General features: G+C 48.7%; 1 protein-coding gene and 1 long non-coding RNA gene across 3 annotated transcripts in view; one reads left to right on the top strand and one right to left on the bottom strand.

Annotated features, from left to right (window-relative positions):
* Window positions 1–27,977, bottom strand: part of Kazn (kazrin, periplakin interacting protein) — an 892,501-nt gene that overhangs the window by 407,382 nt on the left and 457,142 nt on the right. The window lies entirely within an intron of this gene.
* Window positions 109–19,782, top strand: LOC120890636 (uncharacterized). Its single transcript, XR_013427438.1, has 4 exons — window positions 109–223; window positions 9,370–9,460; window positions 14,088–14,305; window positions 19,317–19,782. It is a non-coding gene; the product is annotated as an uncharacterized LOC120890636 (long non-coding RNA).

Genomic DNA, 27,977 nt, shown 5'->3' with positions numbered 1-27,977 from the left:
GAGCCTCAAGTCTAACCCTGTTCGACTGCAGAACAATCAATAATGGGACAATGCGCCATTGTTATTCAGAAGTACCGCCTCTGTGCACAACCCCAGCCTTCAGCAGCTCCTCACACAGAGAAAGGCAAGACAGCGATTGTCAGGGGATCGATATCTTCTTCCAGCTTAGGAGGAATCGATCCCAAGCAGTCTCCGGGCAGCCTTCTCCCTCTTGGGAGTTTGGGTGAGCACCTAGCCCCGACACGGGGTGCAAGGGAGTGGGGGGACCGGACGGGGCTTCCTTTGGTATGCGGGCAGGTTGGGAGGTGGGTGTTCCACAGACTGCCTGCACTCACCATGTGCCGGGGCCAGAGCTGGGGTTCGGAGTTCTAGGCCCCTCATGTCCAATTTGGTAGGACCTTGGTTTTATCAAATACAGTCGTTAAATATTTAGGACTCCTGCAACTGGCCCGGGGACTCTGCTAGCAATGGGTTGGTCAGGGTCTTGGCAGAAAGGCAACGGAGGAGTCCATGAGGGTGACTGTGGTGTGGTTAAAGATGAACCGTTGGCCATGCTGCGGGGGTCAAGGAACCAATAAGGGAGGACCAAACACCCGAGGGCTGCTGGGGGCTGCTGCCTTTCCCAGGAAAGAAAGCGAAGACGATCCGGGCTGTGGACGAGGGGCTGCCCCACTGGACAGGTCATCTTGGAAAAAGGCTCCTGTCTGGGCCAATCCATGGCTCAGAGGGAAGGGGCCTGAGGATTGACAGTTCAGTCCCTCCCTCTTCGCACCCTGGCCCTCGACTTTGTGCCTTTCTAGCTGGAAGCCGGAGGGTGGTGTCCGATTTGGCGTGTTTCTATTTTAGAAAATGCGTTCCAGAAACAGACGCAGAGCCCAGCCCAGCTAGGAAGCTAGGACCACAAGGGGAGGCTCCAGCTGGAGTCCAGAGGAGGCAGGAGGCGGCTGGAGAAGAGTCCATAGTGAGAGGACAGTACGGGCCCCGCAGGATAAAGGTGGGGATCCCTGAGGTGGACACTCGGGCTTGGGTGGGTGCCGCAGTCGGGCTGGGCACAAATCACGAGCCACTGAAGCAGGAACAAACTTTATTTCTGAACTCCACCAGCACACTCCACACACGCTCCCCGGGAACTCGCCCGAACGCCACCCACACGGCTCCTCCAGGAACACCACACACCATCCAGAACTCCCACCACCCAACTTCCCCAGCCAACGCCAACTCCGGAACTCAACGGGAACTCGGCAAGAACTCAAAAGTCGTCATCTTAATGGCTCGCCTTTCAACCAACACTATTGGCAAAATGCCAGGGGCCATTCCCACTCAGCGGTGGTTCTCAGCAGGTGGGGGTGGGGGGAACAGAGAAACCCTGGGAATTAGCCCGGGACCCAGGAGCTCAGGGTGCTGGGGGGGTGGGAAGGAGCCAGGGACCAGTGAGGAGGTCAGGGAAGGTTTCCCAAGAAAGAAGCCTGGGCTGAGTCCTGGACGTGGACCTGAGTCGGGCAGAGGAGGAGCCGCTTGTAAAAGCACAGACGCGGGAGGCGGAGTAGAGATGAGAAGAAATCAAAGCCAGGCTGCGGAGCTTGGGCTTCAAGCAGAAGGTGACGGGAAGCCATTAAACACATTATGGAGCCACAGGCGGGCGATTAGCATGACGTCTTCCTAATGACGGGCTCTGGCCACTGCGCCTTTTCCTTTACTCGGTGGACACTGGGCCCTGTCACACCCCGGATCAGTTCCCAGGGGCCACTGACTAGGCCATGCATCGATCTGGTGGGTGTCTTGGACCTGGTGGCCTAACCCTGCCAGAATCCCAGACCCTCAATCCCCACCACCATCTGGTCGTGCAAATAAAATGTCTCCTCAGGCCGAAGGGGGTAAGCCGCCCGCGACCCGTGGCATTGCCTTCCCTGTGATTTTACTCTGTTTTCAATTCTGTGCTCATTCATATGGCCAGCTTTAAACCCCAGTGAATTATTTTCCTGGTTAGTCTATTCATCTCCAAGTTGAAAACCTCCCCAAAGTCATGGAAACTCAAGTTCTAAGGCAGTGAAATGACTCTGATTTACTTTGGAGAAATGTTTTTCCTTTTAAAATGATTTATTACCGTGTGCTGCTATTCAAACTTCTTTTAGGCTCTTATAGCTGAATTTAAAAAAAAATACATTTTTTCCCCTTTAGTAACAGAATTAAATAAAGCATTGAAAGGACCAAACTCCATAAATGTAATAAAAGCACCGATTTGCTTATATCTCTTATAATTGAGATTCAGTTTCACTTTCTCCCTTTCTCTGCTTATGAGTCAGAATCCCAGAACAAAAAGGTGTCCGTTGAGGTTTTTTTGCTATCGGGGTTGGAGGGAGAAACGAGGCACAGGGGTTTCTCTGTACCTCCTTTGTGCACGTCCTGTGGTAGTCCAGAGGTCTTTCGGTGGATATTCAATACTGGTAGATTGAATCTTGGCAGAGGTGGAAAATAAAACACAATGTTGCATTCAAGTATATGCAATAACTTTAGCCTAGGCAAACAGAACGATAAAGATGTTCTCCTCCGCTGTCCCAGGCTAAGATCAATGCAGGAGAAAGAAAGCCAGCAGCTCTGTAGATCCACAAGTAGGCATTTCTGCATCCTGCCCCTCATTTCTGGGTTTGAATTCCAACCCTCATGCTAAGTGCCTCAAATGCCGACTGTACCCATTTAAGAGTGGGCATGGTTATATTTTGCACTTAGGAACGCACATACTTTCACGACGGTCTCAACTCCAAAGACATGCTTCAGTCTGATTTACAAAATCGAGTGCCACTCTTAAAGTCGCTGCCAAGCTGCCTCAGAGCTGGAATTTCCAAGGGAATCAGAAATTAGCCTTCTATTTTCTTTGTGACGGTTCCTCATCTATCATTTTAATAAACGTATCCTACAGTGATCACGAACCTTTTCAAGAGCAATAACAATTAAAGTCTTTCTGGAAGCCATTCCTGTCCCCAAAAGAAACGCTTTATTTTTCTGTGGCCTTCAGGAAAATAAAAATATCAAGGATGATATCAAATCCCTAGCCTCCTAACATCATTATTTACTAGGCTATGAATATCAATCTGGAGAATGTATTCTCGTGTCAATGAATCTCCTAGCAATATGGGATTTCTTCCCTTTCACATACCTTAGTGCAATGTCTGTATTGTTTCAAACATTTCTTGTTCCTATTTTGATTCTTGATAAGCAAAGAGGGAAGATGCAGGGCTTTTTTTTTTCCCTTGTTAGACTCACAGCAGGGATTTTTTTTTTTTTTTTGAAAAAGCATGGAAACTTCAGCAGAGTTGGGTTGTGTGTGAACTGGCAGGCAGCAGCCCCGTTAAGGCTCAATTTATTAAAAATAACCACATGGCAACAAAGATCTTTCTTCTTCATTCTCTTGACTCTGTAAAAAGCCAGGCTGAGAAAATAAATATCAAACCTTGGAAAAGCCTGTCTAATAAACCCAAAATGCTAGATCAGGTAAAATGTCCTTTTAGAAAAAGTTCTGGACTATTAAGAAAAAAAATATATATCTATATGTAGGAAAAGAAAGATACAATATTTCACTCCAAGGACCCGCAATTCAGAGAAAGAATGTTGGTTGCACCAAATCCCCGAAGACAGATGACGGAGACTGGAAACCCCTTTCCTTCAAATGTTGTAATTCCCCGATGCATTTTGAAAGCACCTGAATCAATCTTCAAGACCTGAAGGCAATTTCATTTTCTGGAAACCTCCTTCTACCCCCTAATTTCCCAACCAAGTCAATGGTGGATCGCGGAGATACATGATCCTGGGCCTCTCATTTCCTGCTGATTTCCTGAGGCTACTTCTAATAAAGAAGAAGAGCTGGAGGGACCCGAGACTCACAGGAGCCTAATATAATCACTTCTGTCAAATGAAAATTCTGACTCATATTAATTCACTGTGACCGATCATTGGGAATTCAAGAAATAAACTGGACCTACCCTGCTAATTTAAATTATTCCAATGTGCCTCGTGTACTGGAAAAAGGAAGGAGCCTGAATTTCTTCTCTTTGCCTGGGGGTGTGGACTGAACCATGTGGCTGGGGGGTGGGGGATGAACACTCTCCTTTGGGGGTGATGGGAAATAGGGTCCGATGCCCCTACCTTGACCTGGGGTGGTACGCTTTTCCCAGAGCTCTCTAGGATTAAAGGAAGGTCTGATTGAGATAAAATTATCACCGTCACAGACCTCTTTATGGTTTTCTTTTAATCACCACGCCTGGATAAAATTGCCTATTGATTGACCTTAAATGAAATCTACTTTAACCTGGGAACTCCATTAAGAGAATAATTCAGGAGGCTGCCTCTCTACCAGGGCATTGTTGACCTGACTGCCTGGGAATGAATGATGCGCCTCGTTCCGGGAGTCTCGTGATTCCTAACAAGTTTAAATGTTTATCTGAACTCCTTGAAACCTGGCTGTCTTCTTCTTCCTCAGCCCTGATTTCATCCTTCTTTTTTTCTTTTTTCCTTAGAGAAATACAGTTTTGCTTTCCCTCCCTTAGAATCTGCTTCACTGGGGTCTCCTGGGCACTCTATGCTAGTGGACTTTCCTGATCCCTGACATCATCTTGACCGTCTCTCCCGAGGACAGGGAGCACTGGAAATGCAGCCGGGCCTCGAAGTTCCCCGTAAACTGTACCGAATGCATTTTGACTTGTACTGGGTGGGTCTCGTCTGAGAAGGCACTGTCTGCTCTGGAATCGCTTATTCCGGAAGAGTCATACCAGCATTGCCGACTGGAGATTTTTGTTATTTTTTTTCCTGGACAACACAGAATGGATCAGGGTACTGGAAGCCTGGCAGAGGGGACAGAGGACCTCACCTAAGGTCAGCAGAGGGGCAGGAGAATACCTGCCTCTTCATATGCAGATGGGGACACATGCTGCAAATCTGTCACCTGTCTGCAGACGTGAAGGGGGGTTTGCATGACACCCAAGAGGGCACTGACAGAGCTAGGGAACTCATACTCCATCCGTCTCCACGTGAGGAGCCTGAATCATCGTGGCTCATTGAGAGTGACTGAAGTTGGGGGGAAACCTACGTTGAAGTGGGCTGTGAGAAAACCGTCTCAGAACGGAGAAGCAGCCCCCTCGCCCCTGCTCCTTGTCTGTCCTGGACAAGGCTATGTGCTCCTCCTCTGTGCTGGATTCAGCACAAGGGGTACGTCCTATGAGTGACACTCGTCACACTTAATAAAAAATTGCCTGTAGAGTTGCTTAGTTTCCCACTGGATTCTGCCATGGATGGGTGCAGAGACTCGGTGGCCTTGGGCTGCTCCTAGGACCTGGCTCAGGGCTCAGGGCTTGGCCCCGGGTGAGCAATCAATAAACTGCATTATTGAATGAATGAATGAATGAGACGTCCATGATGTTCAGAAGAAATACTCCCCTCTGAAAATGATGTGTTCTAGGAATCAGAAGAAAAGTTTAGAAAACAATGCAAGAAGACACAACCAGTGGGGTCCTCAGAAAGAAGGGGGCCAAGTGGAAGAACCATCTGGGCACAGCCCTGATCCGGAGGTGGGACTGGGGAGATGAGAGGTATTGAGAGGAAACCAGCATGGCAACAGCAGAGTTAAAACTCCCTCCTGTCAGAAAGGGCAGGATCAGCATCACAGGGGGCCAGATCCGTGACCCAGGTGTGAATCTGAGAATCCCTCCCAGAATGCAAAGCAGGACGGGGAGAACCTAGGGAGAAAGGGGTTGAGGATGGTGAGAGCTAAGCCATTTTCATGGAATGGAGAAGACCTCAGGGAGCAGGTGGAGCTGGAGCTTCACCCTGCTTCGGGCAAAATCAAGGGCACGGGGACCATTTCCAGATGCATTTTAAGGGAAAAGCCAAAAACCACACGAGTCTGAAACAAGGTGGGACGAGACACACCGTGGGTGGGGGGGAAAGGAACAGCTTCTCCCCTCTCCTCCCTCAACCCTCGCTGTTCCCCTCGCTCTTCCCCTCGCTCTTCCCTGAGTGAAAGGAGAGACCGGATGGTGAGGCTGGAGGGGAGCCTGAGCATTCAGCCCCTCCAGCTCCTTCCCTTGGGGACCCTCCTGCCTGCAGAGGGCCCTTCCTCCCTCTCGGCATCATGTAGAACCCGCACCCCCAACACCATCTGGTGCCTCCTTCAGTTTTTAAACAAATACCCACTGAGCCTGCACTTTTGGCTGGGCCCCATTCCTGTGCAGAGGATTTAGCAGAGAAAGTTCTTACTAGGAGGGACGGATGGAGAAGATAAACAGAGACACAGACACGTCCGTGATCCTCAGCTGGGCATTGCCAAGAGACAGAACCGAGCGAGACGGAGCCTCCGGAGTGGTTAGCTGGAGGGAGGGGTCGCTGCTTATCAGAGGGCCAACTGGACAAGGTGAGGGAGGGGGGCACAAGCTGTGTGGACCCCGGGGCAGAGCAGCCAGTGCAGAGATGGAGGAGGAAGAGTGCCTGGTCCCCTTCAGGAGGTTGGAGCGAGGCAGAGAGGGGGGTTGCACGGGTTGTGGGGGGGTGGGGGGTGTCGTGTGTGCACAGGCGCACACAGGCACGGGACTCAGTAGGGTCAAGGTCTGGGGGAGACCTTTGGATTCACTTTTAAATCAGATGAGAAGCCACCCGAGAGAGCGCTTCACGATGCTATTGCGGTTGGAAAGGACCCCGTGCCTCTGCTTGCCACCGTCTGCTGGCCTTCCGGGAACCCGCGCCCCATGGCGATGGCGGGCGGCCCACACCTTCCTCCTGGTGGGCCCCCTGCACCCGGGACGGCCCCAGGCAGAGGCGGTGCTGTGGAGACGCTGTTTGTTGGCAGAATGAATTACAGAAACCACCAGGTAGAGGGAAAGAGTCAGTGGGAAGCAGCCAGCTTCTCGATTCACAGTGGGGGCCAAGTGCGGTCCCCCCAGTTCTGCGGCGCTCAGAGGCACCCAAGCTCCCGTGCTCCCTGACTCCTTTTGGTTATCTGGTGTGCATATCTTGTGACCAGCCTCCCGTCATCTCTGGGCGTCTTTGCCGCCCTCCTCCTCACGGGTCAGATCCTCCTAGGAGCTCCTGGTGTCCTTGAACTCACCAAGGCAGTGCCCAACGCAGGCCAGACTGGGCCGCCGCCTCCCGCCAGGGCCTCTCTCTCTTGTCATCTGTGCGTCCTGGACTGAATGTCCTGTTTGGCACGAGGTAGGCCGGTGGCCAGGATTAATTAGGTGTCTACTTGTGGGAGACGCCGAAAGCCCACAGTATAGAAGATTAAAAATATGGAAAGAGGTTAAAACAATTAACAAATAACATAAGCGAAAAGACTTTTTTTTTTTCTTTTTATCTTAAAAAAAAAGCAGGGTGGGACTATCTAGTTCAGACAGAATAGGATTCCAAGGAGGAAAAGCATTATTAATTAAAACAAAGGGAGACATTTATACAGATAAAAAAGGAAATAATCACACAGAGTTTACAGACAGCCTGCACCGACAGTGGTGCCAGATAACATTCAATACCCACTCCTAATTAAAAGGGGGAGGCAGCCTCCGTGTTGGGTCTGTAAGTCCCCTCAGCGTGATAAATAATATCTAGCACAAACCAGCAGCGACCGTCGGAGTCTGCAGAAGTACTCTCATTAAAATCACGAGAAATCCCAGGGTCCCTGGTGATATCAAGAGAGTAACCCGCAAATCTCTTAGTTAATCAGCTTTGGTAAAGTGGATGGGTTGGTAAACAGTAGGGAGAAGGGGACAACTTTACCTGCAGCAGCAACAGCCAGTGAGAAGATACAAAGGGAAGAGAGAACCCCACCCTCCTAACTGCATGAAGGAACCTGAGATACGAAGAAGCAGCGTTGTAAGAAAGAGGTGGGATCTCTGCCAGGAAGACTAGAAAAATCTTTTCGGGGATGCACAAAATAAGATATGAACAAACGAGCCAACCTCTCATTTTTTTCCTAGAAGAAAAAAGTCTGAAGTGCATGAAAATGTCAGTTCTCCTCGAATTAATGTATCAACTTATCTCCTTAATCAATAGCCTTTGGGCTGAGTTTTCTTCTGAAACCTGTGACTACATGATGCAGACATTCGCTTGGCAGAATCAACAGGTGAGAAAAACGAAGAGGATCAGAACAAAAACTCAAAAACATGTGAGAGGAGATGGGCAGAGGGAGATTCATGTTTGAATTTCTTTCCCACTAATTTCTATGAATAGGAATAAATTTCATATTAGAAAAGAAAATTCATACAATGTTTACATATTGGCTAGTACTTAAAAAAATGGGAGGTTTTGCGTCATCCGCGTGGAAAACTTTACTGTAACGCCATTTGCGTCCCCTCCTCCACAGTGACCCAGAGAATCAGGTGGAACGAATAAGTAGGAGGTGTCCTGAGCACTTGTACTTGGTATTGAATCAAGAGCTTCAATCAAGTGTGGAAGGAAATTAGTAACCTGTTGATTTATCCCTAGCATCATAAGTTGCCATAAGAGAATTTAGCAGCACTGATTTTGGGAATCTGATTTAGGTCATTTTCAACCCCATCAAAAAAAAGAGAGAGAGAGAGAAAAGAAAAAAGTTTTTTCTTCTGAATATACACACAGCTGATGGATTCCTCTGTTTAACTTGGCCACAAGCAAAACCACACTGGATGGAAATAATGGCTTCAGAGAAAATGACCGAACCCATAATTTATAGGGAGCTGCCAAGGAATTTAGGCTCGAGGTCAAACCCATGGCCTGTCAAGAGTAATATCATGCCTGGTCCTTCCCAGTGGTCAGTACTTGAAATTCAGCCAGGCGGTTCTGTGAAATTCTCCGTGAAGGACAAAGGACAGAATCCTCCTCCCAGACCAGAAGGTGTTGGTGGTGCGGTGTCAACCCTTATTACCTAGTTAAAAATTGATGATCACAACGTCTACCTGCCCAGTCTATCTGCCTCAGCCATCTTCACTGCACATCGTCTTTTATGAATCTTAAGCATCCCGGCCATGAAAGCGGCTGGCTCCTCTTATCAAGCACCACAGAGGAGAACAAGACTGTCCCCAGGGCAGCTTTGATATCAGAACCATACGATAGCGTGAGAATCAAAGACAAACCTAAATTTTCGTTACTTTCCAGCTTCAATTTATTTTCCTAGGATTAGGGGTAGGCACTAGAATTTCAACCACAAGTTATGGTTGGTGAGGACGTAGAGTCCTGGGGTAGATATCATATTAAAAATCATTTCATTTGTGATCTCCCCAGTGGGTCTTAACTGAGGATTGGTGGGCGGGACCAGTAAAGGGAGAGCTCTCAAACTGTCATCCTCAAGTGGAGTCAAGTCTATCTGAAGTGGGGAGAAATCTCAATTTCTTTAAACTTCTTTTCCATCTATTTTAGGTGGATATGTACTTCCTGGAATATGAAGTTCTTTGAGCAAGATGCCGGAAAAATCCAACTCTGAAGACCCGGAGGAATTCCTTTGCAGTAGGTGAGACTTGAAGTGTTGGGAGAGACTTCACTGTGTTCTCAGTTCAGAGCGGATGTGAGAATCCATGTTTCTCTGATTGCCAGAAAGGTCCCCCAAAGGAATGTGCCATTTAATAGCCTCAGAGTTCTGGTTTCAGGAGCGATTGTGATGTTCCTTTCGGTGGACTTAATCACTTTTATAACTATCCCCATCTCCTTTCCTGCAGTGGATGAGGGCAACTTCTTTTGCCTTCGGGGATAGATTGATTGACAGATGGTCCCAAGTCTACTCCCTCCCTGGATTCAAACCCTTTGCTAGCTGTATTGGCATTTCTTCCTTGTCATATGAGGGCTGGAGTGGGGACTGTGTCCCTTGTCCCGACTTCAGGCTCAGTCCTGTGGTTTGCTTTGGCCCACAGAGTGATCGCAGATGTTAACTCTTTTGCTTTTGCTGTGAGCATGAGCCCCATGGAGCAAAGACGAGTTGACCCAGTTGTCCCAGATGAGGGCCCAGCCTGTGAGAGAGCACGGCCAAGATTGCAAACTTGCCTGATCCTGCTGCAGCCAGCCACCGACGGGAGAGTGTGTGGGCCCAGGCAGTTACCACAGATCCCGGAGCAAAAAAAAAAATGGTGTTTACTAGATGCCATTGAGGTTTTGAGGCTGTGTGTTATGAAGCACTGTTGGGACAACATGATTGATAAAAGTTGGAAATTACTACTCTTACACTTGGTTCAAGGAAGAAACGTGAGCACCAAAGGCAATTTTTTCAACTCACAAAAATTCTATGTATGTGTAGTGCAGAGCCTGATGTTTTGACTCGTACATACATTGTGAGGTGTCTAGATGTAACGAGTTAACATACGTACTACCTCACGTAACACCAAGAATTTACTGTCTTTGCAATTTTCAAGTCCACTAATGCTGTGATTAACCACAGCCGCCATATTGTTGGAGAGTTCTCTTGAGCTTCTTCCTCCCCTCTAACTGGAAGGAGTCCAGAAAAATTGAAAATGCCGAAGGCCTCCTGTTACCTGATTTCAAAATGCACTACAAAGCCACAGTCATCACCACAGCATGGTACTGGCATAAAAACAGACCCATGAAACAACCGAAGAGGCTCGAAAGCCCAGAATAAATCCATTTACCTATGGTCAGCTGATTTTCCCCAGATGCGAAACACACTCAATGCGAGAGGATAGTCTCATCGATAAATGGTGCTGGGAAAATGAGATATTCTCGTGCAGACGGATGAAACCAACCCTGGACCTCACCCCATGTGCAAAGATAATTCCAAAACAGATAAAAGACTTTCACACAAGACCAGAAACTGTAAAATACTAGGAGAAAAGATTGGGGAATAGCTCCACGGTAGGGTCTGGGCGATGACTTTTTGGATAAAATCCCCAAACATAGGCAACGGAGGTGAAATGCGACCAGTGAGATCGCATCCAGCTAAAATGTGTCTGCAGAGCAGAGGAGACCATCCGCAGAGTGAAGAGGCCACCGAGGCAAGGGCCACACGTCTGTAAGGAGCTCATGTCCCCAATGAAGAAGGAGCACGGGATGTGTTAGTGCAAACCCGTGGCCCCTCGTTTCCTCCTCTGGTTGTTCAACGTCTTATGTCACGTGTCCCCTGACGCTGTGGGCCCCTAACCTTGGGTGTGGGCACCCTGCCGTGTTGATTTGAATATTGGTAGCTTTACTTCTTGTGTTTTCATGTGACTTTCCTATCTAGGAAACAGCCTGGTGTTTGGATGCATTTTGTGGTTGGAAGGGAAATCAGATGAGAGGTCCTGCTTCTCACAGCTCCAGCCTAAACTTGGATGGGAAGAGAATCAGAATAATAAAGGCTCCTGTTTACAGCGGGCTTCCGCCTGGCCTGCCTGCTGTGGAGATCGCCGTAAAGGAGTCCGGTACATGTTCACTCATTGCTTCAGGACAACTCTAGGGAACAGGAATGACTATCACCCCCATTGTACGAATGGGGAAACTAAGGTCTAGGAGGTCACGTAACTCACCCAAGGACACTTCAAGAAATCCAGGCAGCCAAGTGCCACAGCCCATGACCTTGACCACAGCATTATCTATCGGCTCCCACAGACCTGGAGCCCATGGGGCCCATGTGCCCCGTGCAGACGTGAGCCCCATGCGTTTCTCCCTTCAGGAGGCCAGGGAAGTTCCTGCCCTCGCTGGCCAAGAAAGGGAACGTTCCTGAATGTTTTCCCCCAGGACTAACAGCAACTCCATAAAGCTCCCTTGTCGAAGATCCCTCCTGGCTCCTTCCCCTCCTGAGATCATATCAGCCTGCATTTACTGTTCTGAGTGTTGGCAAGAAATCAAGCTTTACGTGTATGTACCTCCATCAATGTTTTCTTTGGGCCCTGACTTTGCCGTCGTGGTAGGAATTCATCTTGGTGTGGAGGTTAGAGCGGGCAGGGTGAGGGCATGAGGGTCCATCTGTCCTTGGTAGATGGCTCTGTCCGGGATGTGGCCTTCTTCCAGTTTGCTGCTGCTTGAGCTGTCAATCACTGCCTCATGCCTGCAGGCTCTCTAGCTATATTTGTGCCACTATCAGGAAGCGTCACACTGTCCCTGCCACCCTGGGCTGTGGAAGATGGGGAGGCTGTCTTGGGGACACCTGCCTGGATGTTTCAAAGGGCTGCCTGGCTCTTGGCTGGCTTGTACACCTCCAGGGCTCTGCCTGGGGATACAAGTTCCAGAACATTCCCCGGGAGGGAGGCAGAACCCCTCGATAGGCATCTTCCAGGGTCCCCTCTTAATCTCCCCACTGGCTTGGTCTTCTCTCCCGTCACAGTCTCTAGTCGTCCTCTGCGTAGATCCCCCACATCTCCCAGCTAGCTTGGCGTCTTTGCCCTGAACAATCGAGAACCACAGTCAATGCTCACTAAATTATTAACTTCAAAAAATGAAGTTCCCTGCGGTGTGAGACCCCAAGCAAAAATCGATCTCCTCCTTTCCAACCAAGATCTCGACACCCACGTAGATCTTTTATGGATCAAATATGACAGGTAGCGCTGACCTCTGACGCTCAGTGGAGAGATGGAAACTGAAACCTGCCCTCTTTCCAAATCAGACTAAGTACTAATATTTCACAGAATTTTCTAGAAGACTGGCCCAGTGCCCAGCCACTTTCTAATGATCTTAAACAACAACAAAACCATGAATAATTCCAGCTAACCTCATGGAGGGCTGAGGACTTGCCAGGGGCCTTAAAAGCTTTTTCATTTACTCATTTTGCCTTCCCCGTATCCCGTAAGAAGGTCCTTTCATCATCCCACCTCACAGGTGCGGAATTTGAGCGGGCAGGAAATTTTCCAAAGAGGGCCACCCAGCCAAGGGGAGAGGCAGGATCTGAATCGAGGGGGTCGGGCATGGCTGCGGCCCTCCTTCTCTGCTGTCTGAGACCGACTACTTGCCAGACACTTCCTCAGCTGGGTTCGAAAGAGGAAAGAGAAGAGAAAAGCTTTGCGTTGGGAACCAAGGCAGCCAGCACACGCGTCTGAGCTAAAGGCAGTGCGACAACACTGTGCATAAACCCACGTAGAGGGAGCACCTTTCGTCAGTGCTGAAGCCTTCCAGGACTTCCAGCACACACCTGGGCGAACGAGGTCCCCGGGATGCTTTGTAGGATCCCTTCATGACCTCTCACTGCTGCAGCTTGGACACCGGCAGCCTCTCCTGCTCGGACGTAAGGAAGCGGAGACCATCATGGGCCTCTGTGAGCAGGTGGCACACACGTGCCGGGGGTTCTGGGAGTGTGTCATTGATGTCCACAGCTACCCACTGTGGTGCAGGTCTGCCCACCTGGAGATGGTCTCCCTGCCAGGTCCCAGGTGTCGACTGCCCCTGCCCCGGGCAGATGCTTACCTGGGTGCACAGGGGCACGGGAAGTTGGCTGTGTGGAGAGGCTCATCCTGATCCGCTGCTCTCCCGTGACCCCGCCACTGGTCACAGATACCCTGGGCACGTCAGGCGTTTCCATCTCGTGCTCTTTTCTGAGTTTGAAGTGGTGACTCAGCTCTTTTTAACTGTTCAACAAACGTTTGCCAAATCAAATTCGCTGCGGGGCTGACCCCCTCCTGATGGCCAGTGGAAAGTGGTTTATGTGTCCTTCAAGTCTTGAGCAGACGGTTCACGCTGTTTGGAACACCACCCGGTAAGGGACCCAATCAAGACGGCTTCCGTAAGTGGGACCTGTGTCCCCTGGAAGATACAGCCCTTCCTCACTAGCCGTAGTCGCTTTCTACAGAATAAGTCCAGGAAAAAGCCCCACGCATTCCGCAGCAGGTGCCTCGGCTGCAGGGGACAGTGTCCCAGCCTTCAGACTCACCCCTGTATCCTGTGTCTTTTTTACCTTCTGCTCCAGGGCCTTTTCCACCACCATGGAGGCCACCTGGCCAGCACCAGGGGCAGCCCTGTGCCAGCGGGATGGGTGCTGGGGGTAAATGCTCCAGCTTCAGCCGCTTGTGGACAAGGACAGGGGCGGGGGTTCTGCACACTCCCCAGAAAGTCCCGGCGGTGTCGAGCCGGTCACTCATGGCCACCACCTTGATAATCTCCTTCTGTTGGTTGGCTTCTCCTTCTTCCTTGATTTACTCCCCTGCTTCTTCCTTCTTGGTTTTTAGAATCCTCTCCTAATAAAGCCCTTGTATCTAAGCCCTGGCCTCGGGGTCTGATTTCATGGGATCTAAACCAGGACACTGTCTGACCATGGACAGGCAGCTAGAAGCCCCTGGTGGCTGGGCACCCATGAGTGTGAGACGTGATGGCCGGAGCTGGGGCAACAGCCATGGAGCAAGAGATTGGAACAGAGCCCTCAGACACACAGGAAGCAGAACAGGAGGTACGTACTGGTAGGTTGGATGAAGATGGTAAGTGAGGACTTACAGCCTGGCAAGGAAGAGGAAGGAGGAAGGACAGGTGCTGAGGGAAAGAATGGTCACCTTAGTTTTGGGCATGTTGACTTTGAGACATCTGTAGAGAGAGATTGTACTATGGAGGGAGATATAAATCATGACCTTTTTTGATTTGTCTAGTTGATCCTTGAGTGCCTCAGACTGCCATACGCCTATCCATCCATCTATCCATCTATCCATCCATCTATTCATCCATCCATCCACCCATTCTTCCATCCACCCATCTATCCATAAATTCTTCCATCCATCCATCCATCCACCCACCCACCCATCTATGCATCCATCCATTCATCCATCCATCCATTCATCTACCCACCCATCCATCCATCCATCCACTCATCTATCCATCCATCCACCCACACACCCATCCATCCCTCCATCCACCGGTCCATTCATCCATCTATTCATTCATTCCTCCATCCCCCATCCATCCACCCATCCACTCATACACCACCCATCCTTTTATCTAATCCTTCCTTCTGTCCTCCTCCTGTCTATCTATCCATTTACCCCCCATTTATAGATTGAATGTTTTGTATGTACCAGTAAACGTTCTCAGTCCCACAGATTGTCTTTTCCTGCATTCTCCGGTAACCAGCTTGAGGCAAAGATTATCGTTCTTGTGTTTCACTTGGGCGGTGCAAGAGCCGGGGGCTGCGAGGCGGAGGGGAGGGAGGGCAGGTGAGCATGAGTGACGAGTGGCTGGGCTGTTTCCCCTGAGGGACGAGCTGAGGGGAGTCAGGGCTAGTTGCTCAGCAGGTGGTCTGCAGGACGGACAGACTCCTGTGGGTGTCATGCAAGAAGAAAAGATTCCTCAAGGTGCTTCCTGAGAGAGAGCCAGGGAGGAGAGGTGATTTACGTGCCGATTCCCACTGGTCAGTCGTGCCGCGGAGAGTCAGCCCCTTTGGGTGTGCAGGACTTCAGATGGACGGCCACCTCTGTGGTTGTTCAGGGAGCTGGCTCCCATCCCCTGGACCATGCCACTTCTGTCCCCTGGGAAGCGGCAGGAACTCTGGACATGTGACCAGAGTCGGTCTGCTGCATCAGGTAGGGCCAGCTGGGCCGCAGTGGGCTCAGCAGGCCATGGCCGAGGCTGTGCGAGTCAAGTGGCCTGCAGGCCCAAGGGAATCGGGGTGATTCCAATGGAGGGCAGAGCAGAACCGAGACACAGGCTTTGCCCTGATGAAAAACACACTTGAGAGACAGAACCTGGGCGGGGGACATATCTCAGGCATTTGCACGTTTGAAGACATTGTCACTGAGACATGAATAAATGAAAAGGAGATGCCAGCCACAACATTCCAGGCAGAGGGGAAAAGAGGTGCAAAGGCCCTGAGGTGGGAGCCAGCCTGGAATTGTGGGAGAATTAAAAGAATGCCACCATGGCCACCGAGGAGGGAACATGGGAGAGAGTAAGGAAACAGGCAGGACCCAGATCCCACAGGGCGTGGCAATGCACCTGAAGCCCCGCTGCCATTGAGGTCATCTTCTGTCCCCAACTCCTCCACGTGGAGGGTGACAGGGTTCCAATTAGGAATGAGGTTTGGAAGTCGGGTGGGGACAGCGGCGGCATCCAGGAGTCAAGCCGTAGGCTGAAGGAGCTTTTAAGCCAACTGAATATGTAATATGTGCCATGATGTATTAACTGCTGCGATTTATAGGAAATCATTATCAGTAATTATTACTATATCAAAAAAGCAATTACTAATACCATTTTGGGAAGCTCTTGGCTACCGACAGCTCATTCCCTGTTGCCGCCTTCTGATGGTAATTCCACAGTGCCACGGAGCACGGGGTGGAGAAAACAGATGTAATCTAATAAAGGTCGCCCTCCCATCTTTCCTGCGCCATGACATGCCATTTACCGAATCATCCATTATTGCCCAAAGAACAAAGACGAGCTCCACCAAGCAAAGAAATGATAAAGTTCACTCGAAAATTGGGGAAGCAATTGCAAAACTACTTGAGGCCAAGGGCACAATCGTGCACTGAAATCAATAGCTGTCAGCCGACGAGGAGGAGGGAGGAGAATGAATAAACACGGTAAATAATGCTGAGGAACCGATCCGGGCCAAGCAGCCAATCAAAGAGAAGTCGAGGAGCGCTTGAAGAGCCTCCACAGAGGAGCCAGAGGTCTGAGTGGGAATCTCTGCTCCATGTGTCCTGGCACCTGTGAGGACCTCAGATGCCTTTCTGACCGGGGGGGAGTCGTGCTGCGAGGCTGGTGGGCTCCTGGGTGACAGCATCATCTCCAAGGTCCTGAGCCTCCTTCTCTGCTCTCCCCTTCCACCACAATGATCAAAGTCATGCAAAGGCAGGGCAGGGCACAGAGGAACCCAGCAAAGCCTCCGTGTCTCAGACTGAGAAGATAGGAATTAAAAAAAAAAAAAAAAAAGGACGCCCACAAAATGATTTAGTTTTAAAAGCATGTCCACCGGGCTTTCCTTTGGTGCACGTCATTGACAGAGAAATGAGCTTCCTCCAGCTTATGTTCCAATCCAGGAAGGTTTAATTATTCACACAAACTCACCAGAGCCCTCCCTCTATTAAAAACCATCAAAGGGAATTCAGAATCATGAATGAAATAAATTGAGGCACGGAACAGTTTATGGCCCTTCTCCTGCCTCACCTCTTCCTTTCGCTAAAGGAAACCTTCAAACCCTGGATGTGACTGTTCTTGTTTTTCCGGGGTTTGGTGTGGTAACACGCTGATATGCAAGATGCCAGAGATGGCAACGGTGACCACTGTGCGCTGGGCGCTGGTGTGACGTAACGGTCACATCATCCCTTTGATTGTCACCTCACAGGCCGACGGTGTGGTCCACTCTTCAGGGGGACACAGTGGCCTCTGAAAGTCTCCTACAGCTGCAAGTTTTTCTGCTCATAAAGTGTGTCAGCTTTAAAGTTCAAAAAGGGACAGGTCTGAGTCCAGAGTCCAGGCTGTTAATAATCACGTCCTACCTCTTCTTTGGTAATCATCCACTCTTTTTTTTTTTAAAGAGAGAGAGAGAGAGAGAGAGAGAGAGAGAGAGAGAGAGAGAGAGAGAGAGAGAGAATTTCAATATTTATTTTTCAGTTTTCAGTGGACACAACATCTTTGTTTGTATGTGGTGCTGAGGATCGAACCCGGGCCATACGCATGCCAGGCGAGCGCACTACCGCTTGAGCCACATCCCCAGCCCCGTACATCATCCACTCTTGATCTCCTGTCTGTCCATCCACTATCCATCCACCCTTCCATCCAGCCACCGTCCATTCAATATCCATCTATGTCCTCCAAAATCCACCCCCTCATTAAACGTCCACCATTTGCAATCCATATCCATCCATCCATCCGTCCATCCGTCCACTCTCTATCTGTTGATGAATCTACTCATCTATTCCTACACCCTTTCCTTCTTCGTTAATTAAGCAATTTTTATTGGTGATGCCTCATAATTATATCCTAACCTTGACCCCTTCTCCCTCCGTGGCCAATGCTGAAACCTCCATCAACCCACCACCCTCCTGGTCTGGGTGGCCACCATGGCTTTCCACTTGGCTTATCTCTAAGTCTTGTTTTTACCGTCCGTTTTCATCCTTGCTGCCTGAGGGTCTTCTCAAGGGGCATGTGGCTGCCATGATTGAAGTCCTCCGCTGAATTCCGGCTGCATTCAAAGTAAAACTCTGACTGCTCTCTCCCGGGTCACGCTCTGGCGTGGGCCATTCCAGCCACATTGGCCAACTCTTTATTCCTCAAAGGAGCCAAGGATGCTCTTGCCTTGGAACTTGCGGGGTGCTCCTGTGCCCCGAATGTTCTTCCCTTGGGTGGCCCCTTCTTTCCAGTTCCGTAGAACTCAGCTCACGTCACCAGCGTGTGTTCCTGGTCTTCTCCATGAAAGCAGTCCACCAGCTCGGCACCTCCACGGGTCTTCCGTCCATTGTTCCACTTGTGTGGATTTTCCCGACCATATTTAAGCCTATCGTAGATACATGTGGCCATCCAATATCCCTTTCCATGACTCCCCAGATGGACACAAGGACTGGACAGTGGAGCCTTGGGCTCAATTCATAAATGCTTACCATGTCCTCATCTTCCTCGTTCCAACCCTCTGTCAGTGCTGGGATACAGCCCATCCTTGCCCTCGGGGAGCTTACACAGGAGTGCAGGAGGACGCGCCACAGAACTAGGCTCACGGCAGAGAGGGACAGCTGCTGTAGTGAACAGCCACGAGACAGAGAGCCGTGGGGACAGAGCAAGAGGGTGTGACTTTAGAGCCCCGATCAGAGCATTTGAGCTAAGAAGGAGAAAGAAGAGGAAGACTCAACTCTCAAATAATCAGAGTGCTCCATGCAGAGACCCATCCCATGCAAAGGCCCTGAGGCAGATGCAGACTGGGGGAGTTAAAGGAACAGAAATGAGTCGAGTGCAGCTGGTGTGAAATAATGGTGTGACGGTGGCAAGGGCCATGGTGCCGAGTGAGCTTAGAGACTTCTATGTTAGGGTCTGTAAACGAGTCAGGATGGCGCCTGGCATTTTTCCAGAGGGAGTGGTTTGTGAAGTAACACCAGCGAGCCATTAAGTGTGGAGACTCCTGATTGGTTGACTGCTGTATCTAGTTCATGTTAATTAAGATAAGCTGTGTGGAATGTATATATACCCCTCCTGTCCTACAATAAATGGCTCCCACTCCTGCTGTATCAATGTACACAGGTTGTTCGTCACCCCCCCCCCCCCATTATTTGGCTGCAGCCGGACTGCGGCACTTCTATGAGGAAGGGTTTAAAGATAGAGTCAGCAGATGTTAAGTATGGGATGCCTGGTTAAATTAGAGTTTCAGATAAGCAAGATGTCACTTTTTAGCATTATGTCCCAAGTGTTGCGTGGGTCATACTTAGACTAGAATTTGTTGTTATTCTGAACTTCTTATTTAACCGGACATTCTGTATTTTATGCAGAAGCCCTGTTCTAAGGTGTCACACCAAACCTAATCAAGATAGGACATATCCCAAATCCCGGGCTGTGTTGCTGAGTCCTGATGATCATGGAGGAGAACTCAGAGAAGAAATCAGAACGGGCGGTTACGGTTAGGGGACTTACCACTCTCTTCCCATCTACTTGGGGGGAAAAGACACCAGGAATCTAGAAGTGTATTTGTCTTTGGAACGTATTAAGTGGTGATTATTCCAGGCAATTGACTTTCGTAATTGTGTAGAAACTGAGAGCCCACAAGCTTCCCTTAAGGGAGGGACCGTACCTAATGGACTCTGTCCCCTTCCATAACGCCCGGCACAGCACCTTGAACATACACAGGTTCTTAGTAAACAAGGGCTAGTTTATCAAGAATGAGAAAAGACATTTAGGATCCACTTCACTGTACGCCCTACTTCATCGAGAAAGGTCTTAGAGAGAGTCAAAGTGTGATGCCTGAATTCCTATTTTCTTACTTTCCCCAGTACACTGTGAAGACAAAGAAAAAGAGGGTTCTTTGTGGACATTACTGCTGCTCATCAATATTCTGTTCTCTTCCCCTTGCAGATAATGCAGAATCTCACTTCCTCACCCCCTAGAACACGGTGTACCCATGTGACTATGAAAGGTAAAGAGCAATGCCCTGTGCCCCTCCTGGGCTGAAGCATTGAGCTGCTGCCTCTTTCCTCTCTTGTGTAGTCCAGAAGCATCATGTCGACCTGGTAAGATTATTAAATGTTGGAGCCTCCATTAGCCTGGGCCCCAGCGGGTTACGGTGAGCTGAGACTCCTCCCCCTGCACTGAACATGGAGCACTGATAAGAGCGAAACCTCTGGTGGTTGAAGCAATGAGCTTTGGGCTTGTTTGTTAGTGCAGAATCACTGACTGATACTGTCTGCCCATGTCGGGATGTTTGTGTATCCTCAAAATTCACATGTTGAAGCCTATTCCCTTGGTGTGGAATCAATAAGAGGAGGAATCTTTAGAGAAGTGATTAAGTGATAAGGAAAAGTCCTTAGGAATGGAATTCGTGTCCTTCTGAAAATGAGGCTCAAAGGACTTTACTCACCCCTCCCACCACACGAGGACACAGCAAGATGGCGGCATCGATGAAGCACACAGGGCGAGGGCTCCCCAGATACTGGATCTGCTGCCTCCTTGGTCTTGGCCTTCCCAGCCTCCAGACTATAAGCAGTACATTTCTGTTGTTATAAATTACTGGGTCAAAGGTATTTTGGACTTAGATTCTGAGGTTCCATGACCCTGCCGCATTTCTAATGGGTCTCTAGACTTGAGTTAGGCAGCATCAGGGCCAGGGACAGAATTGTGACTGCTTTTCTGAGACTTTGTGGGCAAACAGGATACTCCCAGTGTCCTTCTAGATCTATTTTAGGATTAACTCCAAAGTGCAGTTCAAGGGGAGCCAGGACTGATAGTTTTCTCAGTGTGGCTGAATATAAATGAACTGAGAAGTACTGAGGGCCACAGCTGGTGGTCTCCATGCCCAGAGATTCCCCAGCGCGTACCTGGGTACATAATGACCTGGATACCTAGTCTGCCTTCTGGAACATCAGATAGACGTGTCCGCTTAGGGTTCTGTGGCTCTTCCGTGTCACTGAGAGCAAAAGTCCTATATAATGACCTTGTGGGTGGCATAGCTTTAGACCTCAGATGGAACAGCACACAATGATACTGTTTTAATGTATAAAAAAGTATGTAAGAATGTGCACTTTTATCCCCTTTGCATCTGAATTTGTTACTTGTTCTTTTACCTTTTCGTGTAAAGGATTGAAATATTTTAAAATTACAGAAGCAAATCCCCAAACGGGAATCACAGTCAGCTGTATTAGTCAGCTTCTGCTGCCTAACAAGCTATTCTACAATTTAGTGGACTGGAAAGGGACTTTTGTCACCTCACCGTTTCTGTGGGTCAGGAATTTGGGAGTGGTTCTCCCTCAGAACGCTTGTGAGGTTCCAGTCATGAAGTGGGCTGGAATCACTTAAAGGACAGACGGGATTTGGAGGATCCACTTCCACGATGGTGCCCTCCTGTGGATGTCGGCAGGCACCTCACCACATGGGACTCTATAGAGGGCAGCTGCTTCCCCAGAGCCGGGCCCTCAGCTTCCGGGCCTAGACGCTACCATGTAGTCAACATTTTATTGGCTGCACAGATCCTCTTTATTCAGCGTGGAACGGGACTCCATCAGGACATAAGTAACGGTCAGGGGCCATTGGGCGCCATTTTGAACACTGACTACAGAGCCCAGAATCCTGCTGCACACAAGGGCACTCCTGAACACCGTCCCCCTGCACTCCCCGTTCACCTCGACCTTCCTTGGCAGGCAAAGCACAGGGGTCCAGTGTTCATCTAAGTTGTCTTCTCACAAGAAGAAACTTTCCTTTCTCTTTCTCAGTAAAGGACGTCCCATTGGCCCATATGGCTTTCCTGCGTAAATAAACAACCCCCTGTTCAGTTCAACAGCTTCTCCAGAGAAAACTTTCCACCTTAATAGACAGGTGTAGATTGTCCAATGGTGGGCGCGGCACCATTCCTGACAGCCTGGCTCCATTCCATGGCCACACCTTCCACTGCCTTCTCCCAACAACTTTCTGTGGTCCCCAAGAGCTGACTGAGTGTTTACTGAGGTCGCCATGGCAACGCCTCTTCCGAGGAGGCTGAGGGGTGTTTCATCCACCTGGTGACATCGTGTTCTGTGTCTCTCCTGCTTTTCCAACAGCACTTTGGAGTCGGGCTCTCTGTCTCCGCTCAGCACTCATTCTTACTCTATCCATTGAACCTTTGCCGGGCATTTCTCAAGCACATTGTTTATGAAATATGTAAGCAGGAGGCCTTAGAAAGAACAAGTTCCTATAAAATGGTCGGTAACAACAGCTTTGCTGTTCACCGTGATCACTGCCCAGACTCCCCTATTCCCCCGAATGGTGTTCGCCCCACCCATGCCACACCATCCATTCTGCTCCCCATCACGACACTGTTTTTTTTTTTTTTTTTTTGGTGTTTTACGAAACGAGACATTATTCAGAGCAAAAAACTAACATGGAATGCTGATAAGGAAGAGCTACCCCGGCAAGAGCAGAGAAAATAGTCACTTAATCCTGGCTACTAGTCCCAACTCTTCCAGGGAGATTTGTGGCGTAAGGTTCAGAGATCTGATCCAGCAACCCATCACTAAAGCGAATAAGCATCTGACAGCGTGACCCCGCTTTTCTGGTGTCCATGAGGACACGCTCCGGGGAAACCCATCCAGAACTGACCTCCCTGTCCATGAGACCGCATTTCATTATTACCATCCTGGAACCTGGAATTTCTTTGGTAACTTGTTAAATGCTGCTGAGGATGGCAAAATAAAGCCTCTGGCAACCCTGCGTATTTTTGCTGTTGCCATCTTCACTGATAAATTGCCCAATTTTCTTAGCAAATTCAGCAACAATAACAGTTTTCTGCTAGCAAAATAACCTTTCATTTTTTACAAAAAAAAAAAAAGGTGGTGGAGAGGGGCTGGAATAAAAACAAGTGGTAGAGGTGGCATGTTTCCCACAAAACCAAGTTCCTAATTTTTAGTTTTCTCTAGCTGTGGGTAGGGACTGGCTTTTTGTTTCTCATAAATAAAAGGGCTACGTTTATGCTCGGCCTAAGGCATCCTCTGATGCCTGGCTAAATCGTTTTGATAGGAAAGATTTATTGGAATACTTTATAATTCCATGATGAATGAGGTAGATTATTTTCTTTGGTTCTGTCTGACACCCCTCCTGCCCAATCTGATAGCATCACCGTGCTTTTTTATGGCTGAGTTTCTGAGAAGTCGTGTTTAGTAGGACACACGATAGGTAGGAATTTCTGCCTTGTCCATCAACAATGAGAGGAGCATGTTCAGAGAGAGGTGTGGATGAGGGGGCTCTCTGATTCAAGGGTGGTGACCAGCCTCTGCCACAGAGAAGCCCAGAGAGAAGGTGAACTGTGACCGTCCCTGTTTTCATCATGAATTCGTCCCTGATACCAAGAGGAAGGCAGAGACAGGATTTGGTGTGATGTGAGCTGGAACTGAGAGGCAAATAAAAGCCAGAATCATGAGCCATCAACCCGAGGAGGCCAATTCCCAGACAGATAACCATGTCTACCCACAGAGACGCCCGGGCATGCGGAGCAGGGACAAGCAAGTTCTGTGAACCACCGACAATCAGACTCTGAGGGCGAAATATATTCCCAGGGCAGTGAAATCCAAGAAACTCTGACTTTGCGTTTTGCTGGGGCTCAATCTTCAATCTCTCTGATTTTGCTTTAATCCTCATGTTCCAACCCAGATCTGTCAATGAAGCCGAATTCCAGCCCGGACAGGTTTTTGGCTTCTTCCCAGGTCTCGCTTAGACCTGGGCACCTAGGAGGTCACGCAGCTGTAGGAAGACTTGTGCTGTGGCATCCTGCACAAGGTGACGGAGGCAGTGTAGTCTCTGGCAGGGACAAACACTCTGGGCTCTGGGACTGAGGTGACTTGGGTGGAAATGCAGACTACCACGTGCCACACAGGCACACTGGCCAAATGGCTGCCCATCCCGTGCTTCTGTCTAGTTCCATCTCGTTCGTAGGGTTTCACGGCTTAGTACGACTGGTTAGGAAAAGGGGCCGGGTGTGGAGCAGGTGCTTCATGATGTGAAATTCCACTTTCCCTTTTCCAAATCCCTTAGAACTTAACTGTGTTCCTTGTATCAGGGAGCTAAAGAGATTTGCAAAATTAGCCCAGAAACTCTTGGACAATTAAAACACGAACTTAGAAACATAAGCTTGACTCCATCTTTGGTTTAGCTTTGCTTTATCCACAGCCAGAGAACATCCCGCCAGCCCACCTTGATGCTTGTGTGGAGAGACCTGCTGTTTGTTGTGACCTGGGTCTAATTCCTGGCCTTCAGGTCGAAGCTCTCCTCCTACTCTCTGGCTATTTTGTTCAGGAGAAGGGGAACAAACTGCCTTTGAATCTAGGTCAGGGCATATGATTCATGCCTGGTTTTGGAAACTGGCTCAAAGCTCTCCAAGGAGACTCAAACTAGAAGTTTTCTGGCAAAGGAGATGAAAAAAACCATGTTATTTTGCATTGAAGTTACTAAGCCTAGAGCTTCTGAGTGCCATCAGGAATGGCAGAGTCCCCTGAGAGGGGAGTTGACACAGAAGGAAGCTTAGGTGGGTGAGAAGTCCTAACAATATTATTTGAACTCCTAGATCCATAGGAGGTTAATGTAAAATCTATTTTTTTTTTTTTGCCATTAGGTACATGAATCAAGTATTTCTCTTTCCACCTTTTTATTATCTTTGAATCTGAGGTAGGTTGCTTGTACACTGTATTCAGTTTGGCAATGTTTTTTTTTTAAATCCATATTGATAATCCCTCTACCTTTTTATTAGAGTGTTTAATCCAGTTACATTTAGTATAATTATTGATAATGCAGGATTTATGTCTGCCATTTTGCTATTTATTTTCAGTATATTTCATGTCTTTTTACATTCTTAATTTCCTCATTACAGACTTCTTTTTGTGTTAAACAGACTTTCCTGTTTACCATTTTACTTCCTTCTTGTTTCTTTTACAATGTAATTTTCTTAGTGGTTGTCATGGAGATTGCAATTAACATCTCAACTTAAGATAACCTATTTCAAATTAAGGTTAACTTTAATAGTATCTAGAAACTCTGCATCAGATAGAGCACCATTCCCTTCTTCTTCCTCTGTGCAATTATTGTAATACAAATTAAATTTTTACCTACTGTAAGCAACTGACGGTTTTATCATTATTGCTTCATGTAGTTTTCTTTTAAACCAGATAGGAGAAGAAAATGCCAACCCCCAAAACCCACTTACATTGTCCTGAATATTTACTTTTGTGTTTACTGTCATTGGTGTGAATCAATAATTTCTTTTATTTTTTCATGAAGAGCTTGAAGTTCGATTCTTTGTAACTCCAAGTGTCCTATGTGATAGAGCAGGCCAAAGGGGGCTTCTGAGAAGGGCAGTAGGTGCAGCTTAGAGTGCACTATCTCCTGTACACACCCGTCTTTCTGCTTCGTAGCCAGAGACATCATTTTTAAGAAGCATAGTGGATTATTATAAGATTCTTTTTACTTGGATTAATCTGTATCTTCTAATTTAAGAGAGGAACTTTTAAATAATAGACTTGTGATAGATTAAAGTGACATAGATTCTCCTCTATTGTTTACATTGAGTGTAATTCACCCCCCCCACACACACCATGACTAGGCTCTTCTTAGTGACTTGCATGATCAATAGAACATGGCAGAAATGACCTTCTGGGGCTTCTGAGGCTTGGTCTAAAGAGGCCTTGTGGCTGCTGCCTGGGTCCCCAGGAATGCTCACTTTGGAGGTCCTGAGCCATCATTTGAGTCCCACTGTCTCCATGTCATGCCATGCCATGGTGGGGAAGCCACACGCAGATGTCCCAGGTGACAGATCCAGCAGAGTCCAGACTTCTGGTCATCCCTGCCGAGCCTCAGACCACCGAAGCTGTCACACCTTGCATACCAGATCATCTACCAGCAGAATAGCAGCTCACCGCACGGAATCAAAGTCATGCTTTAAGCCACTGTGTGCTGGGCACAATTAGTGATGGAGCAGTAGACTAGGTATCAAGGTGGTGTGACATCTGGACCAGGCAGAGGGACTGCTAGAAACCATTCACACTGGGGTCTCAAACCCAAGTGCCAGCAAGGGCCACCCAGGCAGGTAATGGAAATGAATGTGTGATCTGGGGGCGGGAGGATTTGTGTAAACCAGAGAGTGTGTCCTGTCTGGAGAGCAAGGCCAACGGCTGCCCTGGGAGGACAGGCATCTAGCCTTGGTAGACTTTTTAAGAGCAATCAGAGTTTGTAATGCAAAAACCCTTGAGTTTTTCTTTTTCTTTTTTTCTTCTCTCTCTCTAGCAGTGCTGGGGAAAATTCCTTAATTTTTAACTGCTGAGAAGTAATTAAGAAAAATCATAACGCTGCCTCGCAAGCCAAGTCGCACACGCTTGCTGGCCGCCCTTTCTTCTCTGCCTCCACTTTGTGACCTCAGATCTGGCTCCAGGCCCTCGAGTGTAAGATGAGGAAACAGGAGTCTAGGGAGGGACACGCCTTGCTCTAGGTTTCCCTGTGCATGTTACTGTCTTAAAGCTCCCTAGACCCAGGTCTTCACCTCCAGATTCCGGGCTCCTGTCCCTGTCCCGCACTGCTTGGTTAGGACAGAGACTTCCCAGACAGGTGGTCCTCCTGGGGCTTCTTAGGTTTAGCCGAAGTAAAATGATACCACCCATGGGCCTCATCAAGCTCTCAGAGTGAACTTTCCAGAATCAGCAGAGCCACAGCCCATCACTCTGGGAATGCCCATGTCACCGTGCAATGGGGCAGGGGTGGAATCTCTGGCCCATACCGGGGCTTCGCTGAGAGCCGCGAGATTTTCTGTCTCTTTCTTTGTCCCACCTATTTTACGGCAAAGAACATAATCGAATGACCTAGCTCATCAGCTTGTTGGTGTGGCTCACTTGACTACTTGCGTAGCTAGTCTGCTCCCAGTTGGCCTTCCTCTGCAGAGATGACTTGCGCTCTCTGGGTTGCATAGACCCTGCCAGCCCCTGAATCATGTGCTCATCTATCTGGATGCTCTGAAGACCCCTGAATTATTTTACTAGCATAGGTTAACTGTACAGCTAAGAATCCCAGACTTTCAGTATTGTAACATAATGGCTGACAATAATAAATGTTCCTGCTGATGGGACCGTTCAGTGTGGGTGTGTAGGGTAAATAGCTCCTTGGGGCCTTCCAAATGGAGTTTGGGGGACCAGACTCCTTCCATCTCGTGTCTCTGATGCCACCTTGAAGCACTTCCTTCCCATAGTCATCCTCGGAGAGCTGTCCCAGAGGGCTTGTTGTTGTTTTGCTTTTGGAGTCTGAGCCTGGACATCCCTGTGAGCACATCAGTTCTGCTCACATGCCATTGGCCAGAACCAAGTCACGTGGCCCATTATACTGCAAGGGATGCTGGGAAATGTAGTTTAGGTGGGTGTGTCCAGGAGAAAAGGGAAGGAGTATGACATGCTTGTTCCCTGAAGCTGGTTTCACAAAAGAGACATGATGGGTGGGGCTAGGCCCAGAGCCTAAACCCCTCACCGCACAGGACGGGGCGGGATCATTATTTTTAAGCTTAGAGCTGCCCTCTGTACCTGCCATAGAGAGACCCTGTGGGCTGAGGATGGGGCCCGGATTTTACCTTGTGGTTGAGTTCAGAAGCAATAGTAATTAATTGCAGACCATCATTTGGAAATTGTCATAATATATATCAAAAGCTTGAGAGAGAGTGTAATTAAGGGGATGAACGTGGGCTGCTGATTCTAAGGAACACGTTGCTAATAATCACTAACATCTATTGAGTGCCTACTATATGCCAGGAACTGTTAATAGAAGCATTTTACAGAAGTTTACACATCTTAATAGAGAGATTCAAATGAGGCAAAGTCCAGGCTGGTCGGGGAAACCTCATTCACAGGAGGGTGTTGGAGTGGGACGAAAGGACTTTAGGATCAGGGTTAGTATGGAGGTCCTAGGACAAGGTCTATATCTAACAGAATGGCCTCATATCAGTGAGG

This window comes from Ictidomys tridecemlineatus, chromosome 11 (assembly GCF_052094955.1).
Source record: "Ictidomys tridecemlineatus isolate mIctTri1 chromosome 11, mIctTri1.hap1, whole genome shotgun sequence".
In the NCBI taxonomy this organism is placed as follows: Eukaryota; Metazoa; Chordata; class Mammalia; order Rodentia; family Sciuridae; genus Ictidomys; species Ictidomys tridecemlineatus.
This window is presented reverse-complemented; position numbering and strand designations above follow the sequence as displayed.